This window comes from Nicotiana tomentosiformis, chromosome 12 (assembly GCF_000390325.3).
Source record: "Nicotiana tomentosiformis chromosome 12, ASM39032v3, whole genome shotgun sequence".
Lineage (NCBI taxonomy): Eukaryota > Viridiplantae > Streptophyta > Magnoliopsida > Solanales > Solanaceae > Nicotiana > Nicotiana tomentosiformis.
Window position 1 is genome coordinate 39,246,331 of NC_090823.1, and position 5,288 is coordinate 39,251,618.

A 5,288-nucleotide genomic window follows, 5' to 3' on the forward strand; every position below is an offset into this window, starting at 1 on the left:
AAAGAACACACTTGATTGCTATTTGGTTGCTGCATGGACTTACACATATGGAATACCACTTTTTTATCACCAACCCGGAAAGTGAGTTCTTCGGCTTCTACATTACAAAGAGCCTTACCCGTAGCAAGGAAAGGTCTCCAAGAATAATTGACACTTCATAATCAACTTCACAACCTAGAATGACAAAGTCCGCCGGAAGAATAAATTTATCAACCCGAACCAAAATATCTTCAATCACACCCAACGGCCTTTTCATGGTACGATCGGCCATTTGCAATCTCATAGAAGTGGGTCTTGGTTGCCCAATCCCCAAAGTCTTGAAAACCGAATAGGGCATTAAATTTATACTTGTTCCAAGATTACAAAGAGCTTTAGCAAACTCGACACTTCCAATTGTACAAGGAATCGTAAAAGCACCGGGATCCTCCAACTTAGGAGCCAATGAATGAATAATCTTTGATAGTCTCAAAATTCATCGACGCTTCTTTGTCACAAGATCTTTCATAAATATTGCATAACCGGACATTTGTTCCAAAGCTTTTACCAATGGCACATTGATTGAAAAACTCTTCATCATTTGAATGAACTTCTTGAATTGATTCTCCCTATTTTACTTGGCAAGTCTTTGAGGGTATGGAGGTGGAGGCATAGGCAATGGTGCCTTTGCCTGTTTCACTAACGGTTCCAGTATGCCAATGATGCGTTCCCTAGACGGGTTCACCTCCTCTTGGGTATCTTCCACACTTTCATCAATATTAATCTGAACTTTTGTCATTTGGTTCACAACAACAAAAAGGGGCTTTAGCGGTAATAGAAAAGGTCATTAGCGGCAATAAAAAAGGCCGCTATATCCTTTACCGACCATTGGTCTTTAGCCGCTGAAACCGGGGTCGGCAAAGCCTTTAGCGGCCATTCTCACAAAAGCTGGTAAAAGGTATGATTTATTACCGCTAAATATCATTAGCTTTAACGGCAATTGTTTGTGACAATTATGATGACTGCTAAATCCATTTCTAGAAATGCTTAGTTTGCTCTTTTAGCGCCTATTTTTATTGCTGGTAAATCAAATTAAATTGCCTCTAAAATTACATACTTTAACAACTATTATAATGGTTGCTAAATTCATGCAAAAAGTAATTAAGTTTGCACTACGCTTATTTTTATTATCTATAATGTCAATTATATTATCGAGAAATAATAACCCTTTTAGTGGCAGATGAAAGGTACAATTTAACAACCTTTTAATTGTCATTAAAACTATCTCTGAATTGGGAAATACTATAAAATAATTCACAAAAAACAGAATATTTCACTAAATCTAGACAAAAAAGTGCTAATCTATATTATTAATGCATCAATGACATAAAAGATAAAATTACATTATTTGAATTAAATAACCGAATGCCTACAATAACAAAATAATAGATACGTAAGTCCACAATAAATATTCGCAACTCTTCATTATATTGAATTCTTCCAAATGCTAAAAGTTTGGACATCATTGATGTATGACCTGAAATAATAATAAATGTATGTTAAAAGATGAAATCAAGTGAAAAACAAATTAGTAATTCTATATGTAAATATATTCTGAAAGGAGCTACCAACTAAAACCAATTAAAATGAATCCCAACAACTGAGAAAACATTGAAAACAATCATTTAACAAAACTCACAATTGCTCAACATTTCATTCATTATTTCCTGATCAATTAAGGGAACAAACAAATAAATGAAAATGGTCATTTAACAAAATTCACTAATCCGCAGAATTGTACTACTCATACCAATCGTATCGAAAACAGCCTCTCTGCCCCATCGAGATAGGGGTAAGGTCAGCGTACACAGTACCCTCCCCAAACCCCACTTATTGAGATTTTACCGAGATGTTGTTGTTGTAGGCCAGAAAAGTTGGATCCTTTAGTTAGTCTAGATATTGCTCCAGAAAGCAACCTTTTAAATTCTCCTTTTTTAATAACACACATAGTACCATAGGCGTATCAGACAACTTAATTTTATTACTATAGTTATAGATCAACTTAGCACAAGTTTAATCATGTAAATAAGCTGATCAGAAACAATTGGAAAAAGCTAGCAGTATAATAATAAATAAACATTTCTTAAAAATAACAGAGACAATTATTTGACAACACAAATTGAGATACAAACCAAACACTAAGATACGACCAAGTTTGATACTTCATGCTGTAACGAAACTAATTATTCTAGATTATCAAATTATCCAACATTTCAGTCAGTCAATTTGAGAGTGAATGGAGTCATACCTAGAATAGAGGAAGAGTTGTAATTTCCCAGATATTATTATGTTGAGCATGACAATGGTAACTACTATTCCTTAAACTTGGTGAGCTGAATAACTTCAACTTTTTCTAGGCATATTTTTCCTGTAGCAAAACCTTTACCTACATGGACAATATTCTGATTAGTAAACTTAGAAATCATAACCGAATGTTTATTGTCAAGTGTGTTGTGTAGCATCATCTATCTATTCTTGTAGAAATTTATTTTAAGAATACTCAATAAAGATAAATAAGGGTATTTACTTGGAAGAATATGGCAAGACACAGAACATCTCTTGATCACATAATACATAAACAAAATGTATTTCAGCCTTTTCCATAGAGGTAAAGCTATAACACAAGATAAATACTTGAGTCAAATAGATAGTCAATCTCAGATATAAAGTTCCTACATAGATAGGAAGCATCTATGAATTAGTACTAAATTTGAGCAGCTTTGGCTTTTACGATTCATTGTAACAACTTGGTTTCCTATATGATCTGCACTATCTTTAAGGGCAAAAAAATTAATCAAACATTCGTTAAAGAATTTGAAAAAAGGTACCATTTTTAAGAACAAACAAGGAAGAAAAGAATTTAATTTCCTAAGGGTGGTTGCTCTCTTAGGCGGAAATTAAAAGTCTATGATGTCTAAACATCTAACACAAGGGTGGTAGAGTATATTTCAATCATATTCGCTTGACAACTTCAACAACCAAACTCTTTCAACCACATCTTGTCTCTAAAATGTGTACTTTGTTGACGACTTACCTTTTCAATAAAAAAGAATCTTTCTTAGCTGTGCAACTTTCAAGTCTTCCTCTTGACTTAAGAAATATTATAAAAGAAAAATAGACCACCGTAACAAAGGGATTAAGGAAAAAAAAATATAATTCTCATATGATAAAAAATCCAAGGAACAGATAGTAGAAGTTTGAGCACTTACCTTTCGAATTGCTCACATGAATATGTTGTTGTCTCATTGAGAAAGAGCGAGAAGAGTTCATTGTTGTGGAAAACAATGAGCCACAAAATTGCTTATTACTATGTAAAATGGAAGTCAAAAGTTTTCTAAGATGAGAAAGCTACAACAAAATAGCATTAAGTGATTAAATATATTGTAATCGCAAACTGTTGTTATAAAAGAAGGTACTGTAGCTGCAAAAATAAACCTGCATTGTGAATTTCAATTCTATTAGAGATTCTGACATCACTACATGCTTTTGGGTGATATAGTATTCAAGTTATTTATCAGGTCATAGTGACTAGGGATGTTCCAAGAGAATTAGTAAAGATGTTCTAATTTGAAACAAGTGGAATGAAATATCCACCAGGCTCTGCTGAGCAAAGTCATGAAAAAACTTTAACATATGAACAAAATTTTCAATTTCCTGATTTCAGTAAACTAATATGTGTTCATAACTAGACCTTGTGACTAATGCTCAAATCTCTGTTGTTTAGTAAATCTATAATCAGGTTGCCTTGCAAATCAAAATTAGACAACTTAACTTACGATATAACCTTACATTTCACGAAACCATTGTTTCAAAAGTTCCATCTCTGAATAACCTTTTTAGTTTGATTTCTTCTTTCTAATTAACCGAAAAAATCATTTGAAACACCCTTCATAACTCCAAATTCATCTCCATTCTCTACATTTTGGGACCCATCAAGCCTCAAAAATTAGACATTTCAAAAACTAAATTTTCTAGAAAAATAAAATATCACATTAGCACATTGCAAATACTCTTTTCTACATCTCATCAATAAATTGCATTCCAATTTTCTTCTCCAAGTTTCTTTACATTCTCATCAAATCTTATCTAATCAAACCCATAATATAAAAGCAATAGATCAAGAGAGAGAGAGAGAGAGAGAGAGAGAGAGAGCATGTGTAAGTGCGACTGAGAGAGTGAGAGAGACGAGTTGGGTTACCATGGGATGGCAGTCGGTGATGATCTGAGAAAGATGTGATTGGCAGCGGCGCGGTCGAGAGAGATAAAGCCCTATTTCTTATTTTCTTCTTTAATTGAATCTATTTAATTTACATGGAAACTATTTGGAGGGAATGGGTGATTATTGTGGAAAAAAAAAGGGAGGGAAAGATGAAATAATAAAAATTGCATTCAATTGTTGAATTTTTGGCCGTTCCGCTTAATTGCCAATAAAATAGCACCTTTTCCTGGAAAATGTTGATCCACCACTAATATCTCAATCTTAGGAATGCTATATTGACAATAAGTTTATTGCCGCTAAAAATTAGTCTGTAAAAGCTATTTTTGTTATAGTGGTTGAACAATATTGTCCGTGATCTCTTCTTCTTGCATTACTTGATCATCATCAACAAGTCGCCTTCCACTTGAGGTAGGTGCATTACCGCCTGTTCCACTTATTGTGATAACTGCCATAACATGCCCTGTATTGTTATCACCCTTTGAATTTATCACCGTGTCACTTGGTAGTGCACCCTTAGGATAAGGATTTAGAGCTTGAGAGATTTACCCCATTTGAACTTCTAGATTGCGAATTGATGTGTTGTGTGAGGAAAGTTGGCATCCGAATCGTCATTCTTTTCCATTATTTGCTTGAACATATTCTCAATACGTCCCATCTCATTGTTTGAAGAACTTGAACCATGGGAAGGATAAGAAGGAGGGTTGCTCGGTCGTTGATACATTGGGGGCCTTTGAAAACCCGACTCCCGGTTGCCTTGATTGTTACCCCAACCTCCTTTGTTGTTGCCTCCCCAATTTACTTGGTTATTTCCACTCCAATTCCGTTGATTTGTTTTTATTGTTATGCCAATTTCCTTGATCGTTAGAACTCCAATTGCCATGATTGTTTTATGATCGCCATTGTTGTTGGTTTGAGCCTTGGAAGTTATTTCTTTGCCCTTGAAAATTATTCACATATTGCACTTCTTCCTCTTGCCCATTATAAGAATTATCTTATTCAAAACCGCCATCATCTTACACATAGTTCTCCACTC

The 5,288-nt window shown here is 34.1% G+C and overlaps 1 long non-coding RNA gene across 3 annotated transcripts; it reads right to left on the reverse strand.

The window, feature by feature from the left end:
* Window positions 1-1,319: 1,319 nt before the first annotated feature.
* Window positions 1,320-4,675, reverse strand: LOC104099323 (uncharacterized). Of its 3 annotated transcripts, XR_011412892.1 has the most exons (4): window positions 4,235-4,533; window positions 2,564-2,650; window positions 2,285-2,422; window positions 1,320-1,513 (listed from the first exon to the last, which is right to left on the reverse strand). It is a non-coding gene; the product is annotated as an uncharacterized lncRNA (long non-coding RNA). The 3 variants fall into 3 exon arrangements; XR_686975.4 differs by having other exon boundaries at window positions 2,564-4,517; XR_004507794.2 differs by having other exon boundaries at window positions 2,285-4,675.
* Between the last annotated feature and the right edge of the window lie 613 nt (window positions 4,676-5,288).